Raw genomic sequence first — 25881 nt, 5'->3', positions numbered from 1 at the left:
CCTGACCTGAATCATCTCTGAACTGAGACCCCGAAAAACTCTGACTCGGCCCGGAACGAGTAGATCTATCGAATCTCTGGCCTGAAAATCGTGGAGGCGCACTAGTCATAAAATAGCCTGAGTGCCTAGAAATCTGTTGTTTGTGCCACCTCTGAACTCGCTCATCGGACCCGAAGATCTAGCCCTCTTGCTATGTCCCCTATCATGCTCGCGTTCACTTCTCTGCTGTTGTAAACTTTCTTCTAAGTTCTGGGCATGAGCCTGAATGCGTGAAATATCCACATTGTCCTGAAGGGACACAATCAAGCACCTATCCATCAAATGTGGCCCTAGGCCTTTCACAAACCGGTGCACTCGGTCACCCATATCCGCTACCATGGCCGAAGCATACCTAGCCAAAGAATTGAAGCGGAGACTATACTCTAAAGCACTCATGCTACCTTGCCTCAAATTTAAGAACTTATCGGCTTTAGCTAGCCGAACTGATGGAGGCATATAATGTCGGAGGAAAGCATCAACAAACTCTTGCCATACCGGGGGAGGTGCATTAGCCCTACATGAAGCCATCCAAACTGTGTACCATTGGATCGAGACATCTCTCAATCTATATGATGCTAATTCCACCGATTCGGTGTCCGAAGCATGTATCAATCGAAGCGTCCTCAACATACCATCAATAAAATCCTGAGGGTCCTCATCCAACTTTGATCCAAAAAATTTTGGAGGGTTCAAAGTAATGAAGTCACGGGCCCTTGCACTAACAGCCCTATCACCTTGCCCTGCACTTTGCCGCTGAGTCTAAGCAGCAACCAACTGAGTAAGAAAATGTATGGCCTCTTTTACATCTTGGCCTGAAGCATCCGGTGGAGGAGACGGAGGTGCTGGATCTGGGGCTGAGGATCCCTCACGCTCTTCTAATATAGGTACTGAACGGGAGGTCTGAGATTGAGCCGCACTCTGGGACTCACTTTCCTCTACTACCGGTGGCGGTGCTCTTTCAGCCCGCTTTTCTGCCATCGTCTTGCCCTTTTAGGCTACTGTGGCCTTTCTCTTTACAGGCATTTCTGAAATGCACAACACACGGTTAAGAAACAAGAAGTTCTTATATCATAGCTCTATCGCACGATTCTTATGAAGAAAGAAGATCATTTATTCCTAAAATGCCCGCAGCTAATAGTTTATAAGTGTGGCGCGCAACACACCCATAATCAAGACTCAACTAGACACGGCTCGTAGACACACCCTAGGACTGAACTGCTCTGATACCACTTTTGTCACGACCCGACTAGGGGGCCGCGACGAGCACCCGGTCCTAGCCCACCCGGGCACCCCTTGGCTTACACTTACACTTACATCTAAGTGAGCCACATAATTAAACATATATTTCTATTCATCTATCGTACTACTCCCATTGGACAACAATACCTTTATATCATCATTGGCATCTATGCCATATCAACATACATGAGCCTACAAGGCTAACAAAATGATATACAAAATATAGGCCGACTAGCCCAGACATATCTAACCATATACACAGGTCTACGAGCCTCTAAGGAGAGTACAACATATCATATAGGCGGGACGCTATGCCCATAATTATGTACACAAAAGAATAAGTACCCAAAAGCTATAGCTCCGAATGAAATGGAGCTCCGCTATGTAGTCCCTGAGAAGGTAGCTATGGATCAAGTCTGTCTCCCTGTGCACCTGCGGGCATGACGCAGCGTCCACAAACAAAAGGACGTCAGTACGAAGAATGTACTGAGTATGTAAAGCATGATCAATATCAACATAGAAGCATAATATACAACATAAAGAATAGCATAGGATGGGAGATCATAATATCTTCGTCATAAGCACTTACTTACCTTTCATAGGAACATTCCATTTCTAATGCGTATTTGTGTACATACATCCATATCCGTATCCATAATCGTATCCGTGTCCATTTACGTATCCTTATTCACATTCATATCATGTACATACTCTTATTCGTAATCGTATCATAATCGTAATCATTCTCATATCTATATCGTATACATAGCATTTACATAGCATACCCGACCATGAAGGATCGGTGTTTCATACATACTTGGCCAGCCAAGGCTCAAGGTTACATATACCTGGCCCTACCAAGGCTTCAGGGTTACATCTACCTGGCCCTACCAAGGCATCAGGGTTATCCGTACCATCTGCAGAGGTGTGCGCGCATTACATAATCATATACATACTTACTCTACCCGACCTTATAAGCTCGGGGTTCCATAATCGTCATACATAGATACATATACATAATAACTCATAAGCATCTTTATTATTAACATCACTATCATTATCGTCATTGCTATTACCATCATAGTCGTCATCAATATCATTATCATAATTATTGTCGTTCATTACATCTATCTTTATAGGCTTACTAGTCATAGGTGGAACTTAGTACAATCGTAGCATATCAAGAATCGTGAGCTTACTAGCTCGGAAGATCAAATCATTTGAAAGACATCATGGACTTATGGAAGATTTAGGTGTTTGGCCAAAGAACCATGCCTTATGAAAGAAGGGTTAGCCTTACATACCTTTCCGTTCAACTATTTACCACTTGCATGTTCTCCTTCAACGCTCGCGTTTCTACCTTCATTAAAGTCATACTATCATTAGAATCGATAGCTAGCATACATGACGAAAACTAGAGAAAATCAGACAGCATCTCCTTTACTTATACGACACTCCTCCATAGCGTATATCAACTCCCAAACATCAATAATACATTCACAATACTATAACAATAGTCATTATCCATCCACATTTCCCAATTTACTTTCAATCGCCATATCCATGGTCATAACACACGACTACGTTCATTCACATACACTGTCTATCCCATGTTCTCAACGTCATTTATAACATATTTATATCACAACATACCAAGAATCATGACTCAATTCAAGCTATTACTCAAAATGGCACTATTCCACATTCATGACCCATTTTTCTATACCCTTCTACAATCCAAGTATTTCAACTCTTAAATACCTCAAACAACATATAAATGTCATAAATCTTACCTTAGATGTTGTAGGAACAAGCCTTGGTTGATAATACTCCACTTGAGCAAAAACCCTAGTTCATCTCCAATGAGATTTCTTGACTTGAATGATCTCTAATGGGTTTCCTTACACTTGATTCACTTGGTTTATGTTGTTGATCACTAATAATCCTTGAATACTTATGGAATAAATGTAGAGAGATGTTTTAGAGAGAAGGGGTGTGATATGGAAATGAAATGAAATGAAACTTGGATCTCTTATTTAATGAACCAAATCTGTCCCGACCAGATATACGGTATGATCGACGAAGCGTCGATCGGATCGACGGAGTGTCGATCTGATCTTCGAAGTCGTTAAATTTCCAGTGAGCAACCTTTCGTTTCCTTTCATTCTACGGTGAGAAAGACGGTCCGTCGAACTGATCGACGAAGCGTCGATCTGATCTGTCGAATGGTCTTCGCGCTAACTCGATTCTACGGCACAATCGACGAATCGTCGGCCCGTTCGACGGTACAAATAACGACCGTCGAACCCCCCTTTCGCAGAACTGTAGTGAAGTTTTATTTGACGAACTCTTCTCCCTTGCCTCTAACTTCTTTGGAATATTAATTAGAATCATTAAGCATCCCTTCTTACTTGTAGGGACATCATGTACACCTTAACTTACGTTAGTCCATTCACCGCTCAGCAACCTAAAGTTCCGAGGTGTAACAGGGACATTTGCACTTTATAGAAGAGTAAAGATGAGTAAGGAAAAAGGAACCACAAAGAAACTTTGGTTTTGCATTACCAACATCGAATTAACTAGAGTAGCAATACAGAACTCTCACAGTTATAATTATAACAGAGAAAGGACTCCTAAGGCAGTTTTTATTTCCAAGAAATATATGTTACTATTTATTAGTATCATAATTATAGCAAATAAAGGATTCCTAGGGAAATTTTTTATTTTGCTAATAATAACGGTAGTTATTTTTGCAAAACATATATATCATTAGTTTTATATATAATTACAACTTTATTCAACTTAAAACACACTTACAAGAGGATTAAAAAGAATGACATTTGCTAAAGTGCTCCGTGATTCAGCTTTAGCAACATAGGTCTTTCAAAGGTAGTTGATTAAGTTGAGATAGGATAAATCGTGATCTTTAGAATGTGAGGGTGCAAGGTTATTTTCAACTGTTGTTTACCAGATTCATAGGATGACTTTCTAGCTGGTGATGTGTCACATATAGTCAGAATGGAGTCGGGGACACTCATGCTAGGAAACTCATCCGCACAATGCTTCGGATTACCAACGCAATGTTAGCAAATTTTCATTAAAATAAAAGGGAATAGGAAGAAACTTAAATTTGACTACCATTATTGGTAATTATGTTAGATCAAACCTTGAGTATTGTTCAGTTTATTCTCAATTATCTCCAACTGCTATTTATCGAATGCTTATGATAACTTTACGGGATAGAGTCGGCGTCAGAGGTACTCACGCTCGAAAACTCATTCGTACAACGCTTCTCGGACGCAGTGTGAACAAGTTTTCATTAAAATAAAAGGAAAAAGGAAGAAGCATAAATTTGACTACTATTATCGATAATTACCTAGGATCAAACCTTCAGTATGTTTGGTTTTATTCTCAGTATTTATGGTAGGACATATGAATTTTAAAAAAATTAGTCAACTTAAAAAAATATCATGTAATTAAGAAGATTAAATTACCTCAAGCATGACTGATATTTTATTTAACATGCAACAATATATAATTGATAGAATATCTGTAAATTAAACAATTCGATATAAGAGATTAGACCAAAGGTATTAAAATTGAATCAAGCACACAACATTACATACTTACCCTCATTAATAAAAAAACGTGATACATGCATGAGAGTTTTGGAGAAATTAACCAAATATATATATATATTTGAAAGTGGGTTGAAGTGACATATCTTAGCTTGATGGCTTGATGAAGATTCAAGATAATTTTTCTTCCGTGATTAATGTAAAAAATATCGAACTTGTCACAATTAATTATAGAATAATGATCATAATCATCTCTTTGAATAACTGAAACTTAACAATTTCAGCTCACCTATTAGTATAGAAATTTTTTTGCAATAATGTAACTCAATAAATACAACTCTTTCCGGAAAGATTAAAGTATGAAAATAGAAAATAGATTTTGTAAGTAGGTTGAAGTCACGTACCTTGACGGCTTGATAATGATTCAAGCAAATTTTCCTTGAGTAACTGTTCTAAAATCTATCAAAATTGTCATTAATAACAAATTAATTATCATAATCAATTTCTTTGAATAATGATATACAATTTCATCTTACCTATTAGTATGGAAAAATATTATGCAATGATACAACCTGGGAAATTTATGAAAGGAATTGCAAGAAAAGAGCTAAGCTAGCTAAGAAGAAAGGAAAGAAAACTAAGAAACTAATAATATTCTCATTCATAGCCTCAGCGTAATGGCAATTTCCTTACATATAGGAGGAGGACTAAACTAAAATAAAGAGAACTTAGGGATAAAAATTAACTAGCTTATGGGACTGAAATATAATATATAAAACTTAATAACTACACTTTAACTAAGAGGCTGTATGCACTAATGTACTACTTCCCAAGCATTCTGTACACGCCCCACAACAGCTCTATTTCTAGATCGTATCAGTACTCCCTCCTTCAAAACTTCCTTGACCTCAAGGAAGGAACTTAACAAACAAGAGCATAAGCGCCAGCAGTCACCTGGATCAAATGGAAATCGTGAACAGTCATCAAATATAAGAGTTCTCATCTCAAATTGGTCAACAATGTCAATAACTTCATGAATGCAAGAACCATTCATTAATGATTCCCAGGTGGTTGTTGTTGGTTCAAATAGAAGCCTTGTAAAGTATTTTTCTGCTTCAACTAGTTGCCAAAATCTTTCCAGAACACCCAAGGATTCAAGGTAATGGTCCACCAGTGGAGTAATTCGATACTCATCATACCCAGTTGATTTCCCTTCCTTCCTATCCTTGAGAAGTGGCTCATGAATGCAATCAGAACTAGGATCCCATGAATACAGCTTAACAACTGGCACTAATAACTTAATCCATATGTTGCTTCCCTCTTTAATAGCTTCATAATCACTCTTGAACATATATGGCAATACACCTAATTGAACAATCTTAGCAATTTCTTTAGTTAATGGTCAGATATTGCAGTAGACATTCTTGCCGTCCTTTCCCAAGCCAATTGGCTCTTTCTCAAAGTCAATGTCAATGGTATGGGTAACAGCATCAACAAATATTAAAGGAAGTGAAGCAGGATAGTTTGGTCTCCTCAAGAAATGAACACGTTCCTCAAGATTTCGTTTTCCAGAGAGTACAACAGTAACAACATTGTCGTTTTCTGGTTTAGTAGAAGCAAGTAATTCATCTAAATTCAGAGAATCCCAAATACAAGTAGCATAATCAACAATTAAGAGACCTTGTCCAGTTAAATACTTCTGCAGTACTTGATCAATTGCACTAACCTTAACACTTCCCCGCACATGTATAGCTTCAGGTCCCTTCCTCACGGTAGCAGCAGCTAAAGGTGAAACAATGTCTACCTCTGGCAGCCATTTTAAAGCAATTAAAAGAGCATATTGTTGACCATTTGTTATTTCCATAATATCCACCTCAAACCTCTTCCCTTCAATCAAGTTAGTCTCATTTGCATCCACATAAGACTCCATTTCACAAGCAGTGCATGTTATGACAATCTTTGGTTTGCAATGCATGATCATTAGAGCAAGAAATTCAGCATACACTCCTAGGCTTTGAAGGGAAAGCTCATCCCCCATTGGAAAAACTCCAAGACCCAGCATATCCTTATCAACTAAGAGTAACTGATAATGTACCTCATTTGACAATAAATCCCAGCAACAGTTAACTAGTAAAAATGATAATTTGTCGCTCGACATTGGAAACTCAATCCTCTTTTGTAATGAACAGCCCCTAAGCAACAACTCTTGCGATATAAAAGATTTTCCCGGAGAGTTATCAATCAGAATTTCTGAAAACGAGCAACCTCTATATGTCATAAAATCCTGCTTGAAAGCAACTGGCAATTCTCCTGTACTAGGGACATTACATCTAATGAATAAACCAGGTGAAAATTTCAGATCAACATGGAATTCGACACACTCTTCTTCCGTAACTATTTTGCCTTTTTCCTCAGGAAAATCAGTGATAGTAACAAAAACTCTAGGCTGAGCAAGAACCAAGCTAAGTACTTCACCAGAATGATTCTTCCGTGAAAAACTTATAAGCAGAGGAGCTCCTCCACCAATGCATCTCCGAGCTTGGACTTCCCCGATTGAAGATGTAACAGAATCTCCACCCTCATTGCAATTTAACACATCATTGACCTTCTGCTTGCCATCATAGGTAACTAGTAGTACAACTGTAGCATACAATTCAGTGCTCAAACTCATGTCGAAAGGAAAAGAAAAGTCGGTCGAATTATATTCCTCTCCACTCTCGACATATTCCCTCCATGGTTCATTAGTGGAAGGTGGATTCATTACGGACTCCAACAACATCTCGATAGCAGTGCACTTTTCCCCTTTTGGAGGTTCGACGTCCTCCAATATCTCTTCCTCCTGTGAGACTTCTATACCAACACCCTTTGATTGTGGATCGGCATCTGTCCCCGTCTTCTCCAGTTGGACAGTTTCTATCAAATTTTCAGAGATTAACAGAACTGTCAAAAGAGCTAAATAACATTTCAGTTGGCATTTCATCGCCCTTCATTTCTAAGTCCATCTTCAGTTCTTCAATCTTGTTATCTAGTTCATCTATTTTCTGATCTTTATTTTCAAGATTCTTCTGATATTCTTCTATTATCCCTTCAATCTTCATTTCTGCTAATTTGATACTTTCCTTGTAGTCTTGTAGCAAATCTTCAAGTTGTGTTTGCTCTTCACTCAACTTCCCAAAAGCTTCCTCATACTCTTTCAGCTTTATATCCCGATCCACAATCTTTTGCGATAATTCTATACGCTGATTCTTTGCTTGCACCAAAGCTTGAGCGGACTCTTGTTTACCTCTTTCAATTACACATTCCAGCTGGTCTTTCTCACTCTGCATTAGTTCTATCCGCTTCCTGGACTTGTTAGCTTCTTCTATCAACGCAACTATTTGAGTAGAAGTATCATTTTGCACATCCTCTAATTCAATTTGCAAGGTCCAATATTCCTCCACTTTCTCACCTAATGCATCCTCCAGTTCCGATATCCTGAGGAGGAGACTGGCCTTTTCCTCCTTCAGCGAGTTGTTCTCATTGTTTGTATTGCTTATATTTTCTCCCAATGTACTCCTCCTTTCACAAAGTGACTTCACTTCAGAAGTTAATATGTCCAAAGAGCCAGCTACCTCTCTAATAGATATTTCATCAAACATCTTGTGCTCAAGAGAAGAATGCTTTTCCACTTCGGATTGTAAATGACCCCCTAACTCTCTACTTGGCATTTCATCTAACACGTTGTGCTCAAGAGAGATATGCCTTTCCTCTTTCAGTTGCTCAGATTCTCCCAACATATCTCCCTTAAGCGAAGCTTCAGGAATCCCAACATCCATGAAATTGCTTAGTCTCTCAACTGTATAAATTGAAGTGCTGCCATCGGAGGTGGGAAACGAAGCAGTTGATATTGAATAAGTAGTTAGATCATTCAGCTGAGTGTCATTCACGTTGCTGGTGCTACTATTGACAACAGTCGAAATCTTCTCATGGATAGGACAGTCACTCAGAAGAAACCCGTCAACAACAGAGTTACTATCTGCCCACTGATTGCAATTTCGTTGATACTGTAAATCTACAGGAGCTACGACGGAGCTGTAAGCAACATTAGGATATGGACTGTAATCTGTAAATGGATGCGGACTGTAGTCATCGTGTTTCCTCATGCTGGTATAACCTCCAGATGACTGAAAATTAGAGAACCCAGTGGAGAATTCCGATGGTTGGTATGCATATTGCGGATATGTCGGATTAAATTGCTGATGATACCCACTATAATAACCCCCATATCCTGTATTGTTATACTCATAGGGATATCTTCCATAACCACCGAATGGTAAAGCATTAGAACTTGGAGGTGGGTTCGGAGTTAAATTAGAAGCATACAGAGGATTTTGGAACGCCATTAACGAATACCCACAGAGCGAGGATGATTGTTCTGATACCACTGATACAACTTGGGAAATTTAAGAAAGGAATTACAAGAAAAGAGCTAAGCTAGCTAAGAAGAAAGGAAAGAAAACTAAGAAACTAATAATATTCTCATTCATAGCCTCAGCGTAATGGCAATTTCCTTACATATAGTAGGAGGACTAAATTAAAATAAAAAAAATTTAGAGATAAAAAGTAACTAGCTTATGAGACTGAAATGTAATATATAAAACTTAATAACTATGCCTTAACTATGAGACTGTGTGCACTAATGTACTACTTCCCAAGCATTCTGTACACGCCCCACAACAGCTTTATTTCTAGATCGTATCATGCAATAACGAAACTAGACGGTTAGTATATCCAATCTCAGATTCTAAAACCTTCAATATAATACTATTACGTTTTATTTAATCTTCTGGAGAACAATCAATATTCTTTTTTTTTTTAACAATCAATATTCTATAGTCCTTCCAAACAAAAAAAAAAAAAAAATCTATAGGAAGAGTTTTGGCCGGATTAAAGACTCCGACAAACTGAATCTACGGAGGGATATCTTTCCTTCTACTAACTATCTTTTTTATACATATCATTTGAATACTAAAAAAATTGCATTACTTGAAAACTTGCATGTAATAGGCTTTGTAACCGACTTGGAAACAATTGATGTTGAATAAAACGATTGTGACATACAAGAATATATAAAAGGGCAAAGGAATCTTGATCGAGTAGGAAGGAGTGTATATAAGGTAAATTAACTAATTTTTAAACCCTAAATAACTCTAAATTTTAGGACTTGTCATATAGTCAAATAAGAAAATATTTAATAACGAAAATTTTAATTAAATTTAAAATCATAAATTTAAAAAAATAGTAAAATTACAATTTTATCTATTGTAAAGTCTTTTAATGAAGGACAAAAGTTCAATCAATATTTCTAAGACTCTTCGTGCTTTTAATATAGTATAAATTATAAATTAATAAGTTTGTGAATTATAAACCAATGACAATTTATTTCAGTTTAATTTAGACTCCAAATCATTATGCAGCTTCTTTAGTTGTTGTCATGTTTTAGAAGGACCTTTTCCGGCCGCAAATTTTTTGTGGAAAATATGTAAAAATGAGTGATTTTATTGTTACGCCAAAAAAAAAAAAAAAAAAAAGACTTTACTAGGTAGGTTATATAACTTGGATGACACAGATAAATAATCATTTTTTTGCGCGGATTGCCCTTCTTTTGGGGTGGTCTTTAAATTTTACCCCTCATATTTGTGGTCTTTAAATTATGCCCCTCATATTGCTGGTCTTTAATTTTTGTCCTTCGCGTTGCAACCCGGAGCGTTCACGCAGAAATCATGAGGTTTTGGGTTCGATCCCGGCTCAAGCATAAATTAAAAAAAAATGTAAGGCAAGGTTTGGGTCGCGTGTATGTCGGACCCGGCATACACTTATTAAGGAATTATCAAAGTTATGTCAGACCCGGCATACTCATGCCTTATGGCAGACTTGGCATAAGTATGCCAAGTCCGGCATAACTTTGGTAAATCCTTAACAAGTTTATGCCGGGTCCGGCATACTTACGGGCAAACTTTTAATGGGCAAACTTTTAGTTAAGCCTTAACTAAAAGTATTTTTCTAGTTATGCCTTATGGGCAGATTTTTAGTTAAGACACAACTAAAAGTATGCCCTATAAGGCGGAACTTTTCCTTAAGGCATAACTAAAAATTTGTCTTATAAGAAAAAGTCTATGTCTTAAGGAAAAATTATGCCTTATGGGGCATACTTTTAGTTATCCCTTAACTAAAAGTCTGCCCCATAAGGTATAACTAGGAAAAGACTTTTAGTTAAGGCTTAACTAAAAGTTTACCCATTAAAAGTTTGTCCATAAGTTTGCCGGACCCGGCATAAACTTGCGAAGGAATTACCAAAGTTATGCAGGACCCGGCATACTTATGCCAAGTCTGCCCATAAGGCATAAGTATGTCGGGTCCGGTATAACTTTGGTAAGTCCTTAACAAGTGTATGCCGGTAGGGACATAGCGAAATTTAAACTCTGCCTTGCGAATTTTTAAAAAAAAATTGACTGAGTAGGAATTCGAACCTGGAACCCATGAATTTTAGTCGAAGGGCAAAATTTAGATATTTCAAATATGAGGGGCAAAATTTAAAGACCACCCCAAAAGAAGGGCAATTCTCAACCCATAAATAATTAACTCTTCCTTGCGAGGTTTGGTTCTACACGACGTTTACACGAGTTAGCCTAACTTATCATTTCAGGAACAACATACCAATGAAATTCCACAATGTGTTATTACAGTTTCAAGAAATATAAACAAAGAAGAAAAAAAACTCGCCGATGAACGATAATTGTGAATAGAATCATTTTTCTGTTGCACTGATGATATCAATTGGTAATATTGCTCCTTATTTTTTTATTTTTTTCAACATACATTTATACTGTTTGTGGTTCGTTAGTAGCAACATTATTTGTATATGAAAAACGCTAGCATAGAGCATCATTCATATCAGTCAGTTGAATACATCAGCTTAATTAGGAGTGTATAAAGTAAACCGATAAATCGCACCAAACCGATAAAGCGAGTCAAATCGAGAAAAAAACCCGACTAGTGATTTGGTTTGACTTGGTTTGGTGTTAAAAACAAAACTCCGATCATAATTGGTTTGGTTTGGTTTGGTTTTAGCTAAAAAAAGTCAAACCGAACCAAACCAACCCGACATTACATGTATTCAGTTTTAAAATATATTTATACATAAAAATATTTATTTGTAATGTAATTTATAAATTTTTTTAAAAATTTTTTCGTAGTTTTTAATCTATTATCATATTATTCGAGCTTGAAATTAGAATTTTGAATGCGAATAAGTTTTATATCCTGATGTTAGTAACTCATATAAAGTCCAAACCAAAACCAACCTACACTAATACTAACAAAAGAAATTTAATTTACCACTAGAAATGACAATAATGTTGGATAGCTATTCTTTAATTTTGCACAATTGGTTTAGAGAGTGAAAATGCATAACTTAAGTTTTTTTTCTTGTCATGTAAATAATACTAATTAGCCGTACTTATTTTAGCATGACTTAGTATTTTTAGATTATGGTCATGGTCATTTTCTTTATGGCTTATTAATTAGCAATATTTATTTTAACCGATTTTATTATCTTTTGTTGAATATTTTAATACAATATCATCACTCTTCTCACATTTTGTGTTATTTTCTTATGAAACACCTTAATTACATAGTTGTATCTTATTATGACTAAAGAAATATTTGAAGTAAAAGTTATATGTTTTGTATCAAGACTACTCCGGAAAAAAACCCAAATAACCCGAGACAACTCGAGGTTGAAAAACCCGAATTTTATTAGTTTGGTTTGGTGTATAAATTTAAAACCCGACGCAAATGGTTTAGTTTGATGTTTAAAAAATCCGAACCAACCCGATCCATGTACACCCCTAAGCTTAATTAGCTATAAAAATCCTTTCATTGCTCGTCAACATTGTTTTAATTCTGTTTTTTCTACTGAGACTCAGAGAGTATGTTCATGTGAGTGTGTCTTTTGGCCAATGTAAGCCTAATATTGTCAAAACTAACGTGTTGTTTACTTTAATTGAAAACAGTTCTGAGACTTAAGATATTTTATGTATCTATACTGGCCGTTTTATGAAAAATTACGACAATCTGGGGTCATTTGTATCCCTTTGTGGCTGGTCTTCAAATTTCGTCCGTCAAGGTAAATTTCTTTTTTTGCGGCTCATAAATTTATATTTTCCAAACATAATATCCCAAAAGTTATTCCCACACCCTTATAGAACTTATGCCTAGTTAGACATAAGTTCGAGTGCTAAGGGCAAAAATTAAAGACCAGTCCATTTGAAGGTCGAACCGTGCAATTTCTTCCGTTCTAAAATTACTTATGTTTTTCCTCATTAAATTCTATTCTTCCCTCTCAAAAAATCAGTAATATATCAGCATAGGGCCAAAACAGAAATAAGAAGAAAAAACAAAAGATGTAAATTATATTCTTCCCTCTCAAAAAATCAGTTAATAAAAAAGTAAAGTAAAGAGAATTAAAAAAGTGGAACCGTATGAATCGGGGGACTTGAACCCGACGTGAATCGAACACGCAACCTTCTGATCTGGAGTCAGACGCGCTACCATTGCGCCACGGATCCGGTTGGTGATAGCTTCTTCCAAACTAAATAACATATCATATACTCCCTCTGTTTCAATTTATGCTTTCAGAGCGAGAGTCAAAGTTATAAAACAAACTTTATAACTTTAATCATAAATTTTGCCATATATTTTTCAAGTTAGTAAAAAAAAATAAATTATATATTTAGAAACTATATAAAAAGTACTATAAGTCATGATAATTTTTAATTCAAATAATTTAGCAAAAATTTAAGGAAAACGTGGTCAAAGAATTACCTCGAAGACTCCCCAAATAGTAATAGGTTCATATAAATTGAAACAGAGGGAGTAAGTATATTCTCTCTGTCTGGTGAAGGAACAAGGATTTTTCGTTTATAGGTTTTGAATAGTTTACTTACTGAATTCCAAATAGATTATTTGTACATATTAAATAAAATTTTAACACAAATGCAGAAATTGAGCCAAAGTTATTGAGTTCTGCCTAACTCGTAATTTGCACGGTGGTTCCGCCCCCGTCTCCGTTCAAAGAAGAATGTAATCCTTATTAGTATGTATTTCTCACTTCACACTTAATGGCAAGCTATTGTAGTCTAGTAATACATGTAAGATTACAAGTTTTTAAATTCTTCTAATTACACAAATATTATAATATACTTAATGACAGGTAACAGTCTATTTTTCTTTTTTCAAACTTCATATGCAGTTAAGTTATGCCAAACTTCTTTTGCTTAAAACAGAAAAGTTATGCCATATGCATATATATTGAAATAGAGGAGTATTATCTTTTACTTGTTTTAGTACTGTTGATTTTTGTTTGCCAGATGAACATAAACCGCAGTAGTAGCAACCGTATATGAGCTTGAAAACACAGAGTAGAATTTAAGATGAAAGCACAATTCTTAATTAGTTTCAAGCACAGTGAATACTATGTTATTTACAACACTAAATATTTCATAAAATTATTTGGACGAATATCACTTAAGAGATCGATGTCGTGTGGTTGTTCACAGATTTTTGGTTACTTAATTACTTGTCCAAAGACTACAAATTGACAAATAGCATGACTATAAACTAGCTTTGGACAAATCATGTCCTGAATCCTTTCTATAAACATGACATGTCTCATGGTTTGTGACACTTGTTGAATTCTTAAAAGGATAGTCACTCACCAAAATGGCCAGCTGATTGTTACGACCCAAATGCATACACTGTGATATGGCACTCAATAATTCACTATCTGCCAGGTGAACTGTCAAAATCAACTAAGAGAAAAGCTGTGCAATGTCTCAACAATCTCATAATATAGATTTATACGAAAATCTTAATATATAGCCAGGCTGGCTCAACGAATCCCGTGGCCTAAGGCTAAAACATATTGAGAGGCCCTTAAATCTACTTTAAAAAATTTGTACACTAATAAAAAACGTTTTCTAAACAACAAATTAATCATTTAAGACAAAAAATAGTGAATTTCCAAAACAAAAGAATAAAAAAAAATAAAGAAGAAGAGCACAAAGAATAAAGTGATAGATAATCAGATGTTGAGATCTGAAATCAAAGTGAAAATTTTAATTTGGCTATCATAACAAGCAAAAGAAGAAAATAAATGAAGTTTAAGTTTTAAATATTGACAGTTTAAAAAATATTGTGAATTTTACATAAATGACTACACTTTGGGGGTTTAAAATTTGTCATAGCTACAGTTTCAATATTTACATTTCGTAACTACAGTTACCCCGCTGTATTCGAAAAATGACTCGCTGTATTCATAAAACGACCTAGCTGTATTCATGAATACAATGAATAAAAAAAATTCAAAAATTTTTTTCACTGTATTCAAGTCATATGTATTCAACTCAACTGTATTCATGTCAAATGTATTCATCTATATCTACTTTTACATTGTATCTAAAACCGATTGTATACAAAAAAAATCCTTCAAAATACACCCCCAAAACACATAATTTTGCACTAAAAAAATTAATGAATACACTAAAAAAATTGAATACAAAGAAATAAATTTCACTATATTCATTTGTATATACTTCAAAATTCACTGTATTCATTTGTATACAAGAAATAAAATTAACGAATACACTCAAAACTAAATACAAGAAATAAAATTCCGGCCAAATTCTGGCCAGATATGACCGCTGCGGAGTTGTAAGTCGTCGTCGTCAGAAGAGAGAGAGACGACGAACAACATCAACAACCACGGCCAACAGCAACAAAAATCAACACAGATCCATACAAATCCGAGAATGAAAGAGAGAGATAGAGAGAGAGGCGGTAACTGTTGGCATACATTACTGATAAAAATAAAATAAAGAAAGAAAATAGGGATATAATCTGAAGTGATATTCGATTGGACAATAACTGTTGGCATCATCAGTGACTTCATGTGGGTTTTACGCTACTGATTCCTGGAGCTGTACCTTTGCTTTTTGTTTTTTATCAATTTGGTTATAATGTCTCAGGTCGTTTGATTGGGCTCCGGTGGAGCTCCGCCGGAAAAGATGACCGGCGGCGGCTCAAAATGTTAGAGAGAGAGAGAGAAGACGACATGAGAGAGAGAGGAGGAGGAGAACGGTTGGTTTTTAATTTTAACCGTGTTTAAATGTTTTAGTTATGTACAGTAATTGATATACACCTTTTAGTTATGGAATGTAATTAATTTAAAGTATAGCTACTAGATATAAATAAGGCTTAATGTTATCTACACCACGTAGAAATCCCAAAAATATTTACATAAATTTTGGAGCCTTCAAATTTTGGGAGCCTTAGACAATGACCTCACTGGCTTAGCCTTAGAGCCGCCCCTGTATATAGCGGGATCTAGAAAGTGATACAGATTAAACAGGAGAACAACCCAAAGTCCATAAAATATTATCAAATAGCATCTACAACATCTGAAAACGCAACATGCTAATAACTGAAATAGGAAGTTGAAGGATAGAATAGAAATGTTACCACGATCTGAATGCAGTTGGCTCACCTCAACTAAAGTCTGAACTTGCTTGGAACGAAAATCATTGTGGCCTTTTTGTACATCTTATAGTAGAATATGTACTAGAGGAATGATATCTGGTGAGCGCCTAAGCTTAATGAATTTTGGACTCGCTCCAACTTTTACCTTTCGAAGCAAATCTTTCAAATAATGCATGAAAGTAATTAACATTAATATAGTATATACGATACAATAAGATAAACATGTAAGATAAGTAGCAAGTAGACAACTTAAACCACATCAAATACTGTGAAATTATAAAGTAAATTTTTTGGAACTACAAAAAAATCCTAAATATTTAGTAATGATTCTAGAATAGCCTAGTATAGTATCTTGGATAAATATCTTGAAGAGATTTCTAGATAGTCTAGAGTATTGCAAGAAGATAAGGTTTGCTAGATTTTTCTTATAGATGTATCTAGAAGAATGTCTAGAATCATCCTTAGACAAGTATAAATAGGAGTGGACTTGATCATTTGTAACCAAGTAATTCAAGAAAGTCTTTCTTCCATAACCAAGTTACGTTCTCCTATCTAAAATTTTCTTTCTCCTTTTCAAAGCTTCCTCTTCTTTAGTTGAATCTTTCAATCTTAGTAACGATCTTGGGCTAGCAGAAGGTTTCTCCGATTTACTTTTCTTCTGCTATATTTCTCTACATGGTATCAGAGCCATAGCCACAAGTTGGCTTTTGGATTTTATTTCAAGATCGGGTTTGTGGTAGATTCAACTGGTTTCTCTAAATGGATTTGAGCGGGCGTGTTAATGGACTGGGGATGGAGTTGTTGAATCAGTCCAATTACAAGGTATGGAAGACATGTATGGAGTCATACCTTGTGGGAGAGGATTTGTGGGATATTATAAATGGTAGTTACACAAGTCCTCCTATTGACGGACCGGAAAATAGCAGCGCATACAAGAAGTGGAAGCAGATTAATGCGAAAGCGGAGTTCATCCTAAAAAGGTCCATTTATCACAACTTGTTTGTTCATATTATTAGGTGCAAATCAGCTCATCAGCTATGGAGGATCCTCGATCGACTGTTCAACAAGAAGGATGAAGCCCGACTACAGATATTGGAGAATGAATTGGCGAACACCATTCAAGGTAATCTATCTATTGCTGAGTACTTTTTGAAGATTAAGAATTTATGTTCAGATATCTCTTTATTAAACCCTGACGAGGCTATCTCTGAAGCACGAATGAGAAAAATTACCATTCGTGGTTTGAAGTCAGAATATATTCCTTTTGTTACATCAATTCAAGGATGGGCTCAACAACCATCCTTGGAGGAGTTTGAGAACTTGTAGCCGATAAGAGGAACTTTAAAGGAAAAGCAAGAGATAGGCTACACTCTCGCTTCTCAGGTGTTTCAAGCTCGCCAGGAAAGAAGGAAGAGTCTTCTAACAGTCACGGTAACAAGCCTCCCAAATGCTATCGGTGCGGCAAAAAAGGACACATAAAAAGATATTGCCGAGTCAAACAGAGTAATATAGCTTAAACTGAGAAAGCTGCTGAAGAAGAAGAAGACTGGGGAAAGTGCTTTGTAGCTAAGACTCGAGCAGTAGATGCCATGGCTTCCATTAATTTTGAAAAAGACTGGATTGTGGATTCAGGATGTGGGCACCATCTCACCGGGGATGAATCTAAATTTTCCAACTTTCGAAAATACAATGGTCGTGATGTCATTGTAACAACAGATAACTCAGTTCATCATGTGGAGAAGGAAAGCTCTGTTGTCATCAACGAGAAGCATGAGGACTCTATCACTCTCAACAGTGTCTTTCATGTTCCAGGTATGAGGAAAAATCTATTTTTAGTTGCAAATGTCGTAGATGCTGGAAGTTATCTATTATTTGGCCCACATGACGTGAAGTTCCTTCAAAATATCAAAGAACTCAAGGCAGATATCATTCATACCGGTAAGAGAGTTGATGATTTATATGTCTTATCTGCCTCTAATTTATATATTGAGAAGACGAGTAGCAATGGCATGCTAGACTTGGGCATCTTAGCATGGATAAATTAAAAGCTATAGTGAAATTCAATCTAGTAAAAGGATTACCAAACTTAAGCAACTTTGGTGGAGGAGAGATTTGTGAAGGATGTCAATACGGAAAGGCACATCGTCTTCCGTTTGATAGATCCTTGTCAAGATGCAGTGCTCCTCTAGAACTAATTCACAGTGATTTGATGGGGCCAACAAGAACTCCTTCATTCTCCGGCTATTCTTATATGTTAATTCTCATTGATGATTTTACTAGATTCACTTGGGTTTACTTTGTGAGGCATAAGTCAGAAGTTTTCAACAAGTTTATGGAGTTCAAAGAAACGGTTGAAGGCGAACTCGGTTCCAGAATAAGGCGGTTGCGGACTGATAATGGTGGTGAGTTCACTTCTAAAGAATTTCTCTCTTTTTGTCGTCAGCATGGTATTAAAAGAGAACTCACCTGTGTTGATACACCACAACAAAATTGAGTGGTAGAAAGAAAGATTCGACACTTAACCGAGACATGTAAAAGTTGGCTTCATGCCAAAAATTTACCTAGAGCCTTATGGGCTGAAGGTATGAAATGTGCAACATATGTGATCAACAGGATGCCGCTTTCTCCAAACAACATGAAGTCACCCTATGAATTAATGTTTGGAGAAAAGCCTAGCATCAAATACCTAAGAGTTTTTGGCTCTATCTGTTATGTTCATATCCCAGATTCTCAACGAAGCAAGTTGGATGCCAAGGCAAGGAAATGCATCTTTGTTGGATATGACGAAAGGAAAAAAGGGTTGGAAGTGCATGGACCCGAAAACTCATCGCTTCATTGTTTCTCGTGATGTCGTATTTGATGAAGTCTCCTCGTATTATGGAGCAGCTTTAAAAGGAGAGGGTTTTAAAATCTTGAACCCTGGAGTTCCAAGCTTACCCATCACAGGTGTTTCCTCGGATAGTACAGCTGCAGAGGAGCTAGGAGAAAGGGGGAGCCCGGTAACTCAACAATATGAAGCTCAACAAGAAGATAATTCACGTGATTCACAAAGACCAAGAAGAACTATTATTAAGCCAACCCGCTTCAGAGATGAAAATTTTGTTATTACATATTCTTGCTTCTTTGCAGGACCAATTGACGATGAAGAACCTTCCTCGTTTGAAGAAGCTAAAGGAGTCAAAGAGTGGGAGCTTGCTATGAATGATGAAATGGAGGCTTTAATGAAAAATCAAACTTGGAGCCTTGTACCAAAGCCCAAAGACGTACAACCCATATCTTGCAAATGGGTTTACAAAATTAAAAGAAGAGCAGATAGCAGCATAAACAGATATAAAGCAAGACTGGTTGCTCAAGGATTTTCTCAAAAGTATGGTGAAGACTACGAAGAAACCTTCAGTCCGGTGGCTAAGATGATCTCAGTTCGAGTTGTATTAGCCATGGCAGCATCGTACGGTTGGAAATTATGGCAACTTGACGTGAAGAATGCCTTCTTGTATTGGAAACTTGACAAAGATATCTATATGGATCAACCACCCGGGTATGTCTCTAACTTATATCCTGATTATGTCTGCAAGCTTAAGAAAGCACTTTATGGACTCAAGCAGGCTCCACGAGCATGGTATGGAAAAATTGCACAATATCTACATTTTTGTGGATATGCTGCATCACATTCAGATCCTAGCTTGTTTGTTAAGAAACATGGAGACTTGCATGTTGTTGTTCTGTTATTTGTGGTGTTGCACCCTATTTTAACCAAGGCTAAACAAAGCACAACTTATGGGACTCGAAAATAATTAATTATGTACAGAGTCGCCACCTAGCATTTAAGGTATACTAGGGTACCTATAAATTATTAATATATGCAGCTTAACATGGTCTACGAAAATAAGTGAGATTCTAGGTAAGGGTTCAAATTATTCCAAAGGGAAGGTGTTAGGCATCCTTCAGGGTTCAAATTATTCCAAAGGGAAGGTGTTAGGCATCCTTCAGAATCCACAAATGTGGTTCCCGGCTGGACCAATTTTAACTATACGAGGGATGTGTAAAAGGCTTTATTATTTACAAAAATTAATAGAATTTAGACTAAAGAATGACATGAATATTCACATAAATAATCATGCAATACGTATTTTATACATATGTGATATAATACTTATTAAAAAAAAGTTATGTGCAACTTAGAAGCTTGGGTATGTGACAAAGGTATAAAAAATGGGCATGTAATTATTTTGCACTCGAAGTGAGTTAACTAATTTAACTAGCTAAGTATGTACGCCTAATCAATTAATTATGAGAGTATATTCTAAAGCCTAAATATTGAGGCAAATCACTCTATTTATTCACTTAAGTGTGCTAAGCTATTGAATTAAAACTCTAGCAAAACATGATAACTATAAGAATATTAGTTATAAAAATAATAACTACCTAATATTAATTTGTCTAAAACACATAAAATTTAAATCACCTAAGCAGATCATAAATAAATACCACTAACCTACACCCTAAAAGTAAAGTTTCACTATATTTTATGCTTGCATAATTTAAGAGTGTAAAAAAAAACATATAAACAAAGAATTTAAGAAGCTATTTGAACTTCTTTTGAGTGCCATCTTCAAAAAAGTAACTTCAGATACCTGCATGAGACTTAATAAAAAATGTTAATAAGAGAATAAATAATTATCGGATGAATTAAAAAATAATGAATAAACTTAAAATAAAAATCCGTCTTTGTACATGGAAGGCCTTGGAAATCGACGGAAATTTCTTCATCGGCCATTTGGGTTTAGTATTCGCCCAAATGAATTTAACTAAATGCGATAAAAAGATAACAGTAGCATTGGCCGCTAAAAGTCTTTTTTTTCTTTTTTTTCGGGCATAAAGCCAATATTTATTTTAAAACAAAATGTAAAATCAGTCTGAATATTGATAGTAACAACGTGCAGTAGCCAAAGGAAGGAAAATCAATCCAAGAATAAAACAAAAGTTAAGCAACAGCAAAACACAAAAAAAAAAAAGACACAACGAGCATAGCTGGCCAAAAAAAAAATGAACTAAGGTAATAACAACGACAAGATTAACGAAACCAGCAATGGAGTATCACCAAAATAGAGACAACAATAAAACAGCAGTAGAAGTAGAATCAACCTAACAATTCAAGAGTAATTTTAAAAGCAACACAACAAAGCCAAAAAAAAATAATAAAAAAAGCATAACAAATCTGTCTCGAAAATAATATGCGGGAGAAATAATCAAAATATTTAGAGTAAAACAAGAATTAAAATGATAGAAAAACAAAGCCCAATATATTGGTTTTAATGGCATTTTCCGATCAGATCAGAAGCAAGAAGCAGGCGGAGTTGAGTGTTTCATGGTAGTTGTTCGCGGCTGGCTGCTCCGGTTCACCGGAGCATAAAGCTCCTCGCCGGAGCAGTGAACAAGAAAAAAAAGGGGCTGTTTGGGGGGGGGGGGTCGTTTGGTTAATGGTGTTGTGGAGATGGAGCAATGTTTGGGAGAGAGGGAGATGAAATGGGGGGTTGTGGGGGCTGTCCAGTTGGAGAAATAAGGAGGTGGAGATGGGAGGTTGTTTGTGGGTGGAGAGGGAGAAGCAAAAAATCTGAAAAATCAGTGTGTCTGTGTGTGATAGCGTGTGTGAGGGAGGAAGGAGAGGAAAAAGTGTGAGGCCCCTTACCTCCATTATATGCATACATGCAGGTGTTTTCACAATTCAAAAAAATGTCTAAGAGTAAATTAATAAGAACAATAAAGTGAATAAAAAAATGTCAAGTAGAGATTCAAAAGTGTATAAAATAAGAAATAAAATCTCATGAATTGAGGGAAAATAAGAAAAGGTCAAAAGTAGAAAATATGCTGAAACCGTGGACAAAAAGTGGTGAAAATCAAAAAGAAGAAAATATGTGGGGCCCACGGGCAAGGAATAAAAATCTGGAAAAAAAAAGAGAGGGGGGATCGGCCCTTTTATAAAAAAAAATGAGAAAGAGACACGGAAGGGAAAAGGTGAAAAAAGGAGGAGAGAAGTGAGCATTTTTTAATCTGCTCAAAATTTAAAGAAAATCATGTGAGATTTGGGGAAAAGTTAAAAACATGTGGACCCCGCAGAAAAGGAAAAATGATGCCAAACTATTTGGACTTCACGTGTGTGTACAGAGAGAAAAACAAAGAATTTTAGGAAAAACAAAAAAAAATTAGTTAAAAGTAATTTAAAAGGGGGCCAAAATTTAGGAACATGTCTCCCCATTTTGGGGAGTAATGTGGTATAATCATGATAATTTGCACAAGATAAATTAAACATAGCTGAATTAGCTTTATTTGTGATAAACTCTTCCGATTTTTATGTATTGATCAACAGTATTAAAATATAACTAATATACATATAAAAATGAGAGTATTAATATAAAATTAAAAAAAATGTGAATAAAAAATGTGATTGATTTTTGTAATGTGCTGTAAAGAAATAAAAAATGATTTACTAAGATATAATTGTACTGTTGTGCTGTACTAAAATATAATTAATTAATACATGTATAAATAATAACGCAAGTATAAAATATAAACATTAATGTCTATGATATGAAAATGTATTGCTATAAAATTAAGAAACAATTATTAATTGCACAAAAAATGGTAGTATTACGCTGTACATGTGCAAAATAATGATTCTTGAAAAATGACAATAAATTTGAGAAAATTCCTAAAATAATGATAATCATCAATAAATTGTTGAAAAATGTAAAAATGTGTAAAAAATGTATTTCGTGCTCTTTAACGAATCAGGGCCCCCCAAAACGTTAATTTTAAGCACGTCGAGCCAAAATTAGGTGTCAACATGTGGATGACATGATAATAACAGGAAACAATGATGATGAAGTTGCGAGGCTTCAAGAGAAGCTTGCCATAAGATTTGATATGAAGAAGCTGAGAGAGCTACATCATTTTCTTGGCTTAGAGGTGACAAACACGAGTAAAGGGATCTTTGTTACCCAAGAAGGGTATGCCAAGAAGCTTGTTGACAGGTTTGGGATAAAATAAAGCAAAAAGTGCTCTACTCCTCTTGAGACTAGCACGAGGTTAAGGCGTGAGGAAGGCTCACTTCTTGCAGATCCCAAGCCTTTTCGAGCTCTTGTTGGAGGTCTTTTGTATTTGACTATTACAAGGCCAGATATTGTTTTTTCTGTTGGATATGTCAGTAGATTTATGCAATTACCAAGAAAGTCTCATTTGGAAGCTGCAAAGAGGATTCTGAAATACATCAACTCAACATCAAATATGGGCCTACTCTTCTAAAAGAAGAATGATTTGGTATTAATTGGATATACTGACGCCGATTTTGGTGGTGATCTGGATGATCGAAAATCTACGTCAAGCTATATTTTTCTTTGTGGTGGAACAAGTGTTTCTTGGTGCAGTAAGAAGCAAGACTCAGTTTCTTTATCAACTACGGAGGCGGAATATAAAGCAGCAGCTCCTACTGCTCAAGAATGTGTATGACTCCAAAGACTTGCTGAAGATTTGCATCTGTCTATATCAAAGCCAACTGCTATTTTCAAAGACAATCAAAGTGCCATCAAGCTTGCAAACAATCTGGTATTCCATGCTAGAACTAAGCACATTGAGGTGGAACATCATTTCATCAGAGAAAAAGTTCTTGATGGAACTATAAATACTTTGGAAGTGCGAAGTCAGGAGAATATTGTTGATATCTTCACCAAGTCACTTCCTAAAGCTTCATTCGAGTTCTTTCGCGACAAGCTTGGTCTAGTTCCAAAAATTCACTTTAAGGGGGAGTGTGAAATTATAAAGTAGATTTTTTGGAACTACAAAAAATCCTAGATATTTAGTAATGATTCTAGAATAGCCTAGTATAGTATCTTGGATAAATATCTTGAAGAGATTTCTAGATAGTTTAGAGTATTGCAAGAAGATAAGGTTTGCTAGATTTTTCTTATAGATGTATCTAGAAGAATGTCTAGAACCATCCTTAGACAAGTATAAATAGGAGTTGACTTGATAATTTGTAACCAAGTAATTCAAGAAAGTCTTTCTTCCATAACCAAGTTCTCCTATCTAAAATTCTCTTTCTCCTTTCAAAAGCTTCCTCTTCTTTAGTTGAATCTTCCAATCTTAGTAACGATTTTGGGCTAGCAGAAGGTTTCTCCGATTTACTTTTCTTCTGCTATATTTCTCTACAAATACTCCCTCCGAATCTAAAACACTATCCACTTAGTCATTTGCATACCCCTTAAGAAAATTCTAACTCCTAAGAAAAAATATATATGTAATTTGACTAAACTATCCCTAATTAAATAGATATTGGGATTTAATCACTTAACACTGAATAAGGGTAATTTTGAAAGAATAAGATTAATTGTTTCTTGATATGATAAGTGAACATTTTTTAAACCAAAAGAAAAAGGGTAAGTGAACATTTTTTTTAATCCGGAGGGAGTAGTTAACTAAGCGACCTCATATGTTAGGACCACTAGATCGATTAATCCATGTCCATTATCGTTGTAGGGTCATGTCTTTGATACTTGTACATTGCTTCAATAATTTAACTACTCCCACATTTTTTAACTCCATTTCTAATTGGCACTTTAATGCATGTGCCAACTTGAAATGATTAATATTGTTCCATCAATTGGCCGGTGCTAATAATGATTTTTCACCAAATATTAAAACCTACTTCCATTTTTCCTATTCCTTGTTACCGCCACCGTACCACAACGAAGTATTACTCTAAGTCAATTACAAATTGTACTCTCTGTATGAAACTAAACACTTAAAAATAAGCTTAAAATATTTATCTATTGTAACAAAGCTATTTCTAATGAAAAATATTTTACATCATACTAAGCATGGTATATTAACATATAGAAAGTGTAATTTATTATGTGGTTTGATACCATATATGTGTATTTTCTAGGCTTTGATATAAGCTTTAAGATAAAAAAGATGCTCATCATTACGATTATCAAGTAGTTCATGTCAGGTTGGGAAAATGAAAGATATTAAAAGATACATGGAATCACTTACAATGTTGAAATTGTATCAATTAATTGGTAACCAACAATATCGAAGATCACATGAAGAACATACAAGTTAATCCCGTCGGAATATATGATAAAATTGAAATAATACATTGAAGATTATCTCCATAAATAATATAGATTATAATTATTATTTTTTACCAAGAAAATACATTTTTCTAAAGAAAAAAAAGAAGGCATCTTCATGTGTCTACTGGAAGTAAATATCTCAAAAGGTCACTCAACTTTGAAAAATTATGTAGCAAAGTCATTGAATTTTGCTACATATCAATAAAATCACTCAACATTGGCTTACTCTCACAAAATCACTCAACTTATCATCAAAAAAATCTGACATGGCAATATTAATTAATTTTTTTTATGCCATATAGCCATGAACCCCA

The 25881-nt window shown here is 35.4% G+C and overlaps 1 non-coding gene across 1 annotated transcript; it reads right to left on the bottom strand.

Moving 5' to 3' along the window:
* Positions 1-13393: 13393 nt before the first annotated feature.
* TRNAW-CCA (transfer RNA tryptophan (anticodon CCA)) lies at positions 13394-13465 on the bottom strand. The gene has a single exon. It is a non-coding gene; the product is annotated as a tRNA-Trp (tRNA).
* Positions 13466-25881: the final 12416 nt, after the last annotated feature.

This window comes from Lycium barbarum, chromosome 10, assembly GCF_019175385.1.
Source record: "Lycium barbarum isolate Lr01 chromosome 10, ASM1917538v2, whole genome shotgun sequence".
Lineage (NCBI taxonomy): Eukaryota > Viridiplantae > Streptophyta > Magnoliopsida > Solanales > Solanaceae > Lycium > Lycium barbarum.
The sequence above is the reverse complement of the archived record's forward strand: the minus strand, read 5'-3'. Positions and strand labels throughout refer to the sequence as shown.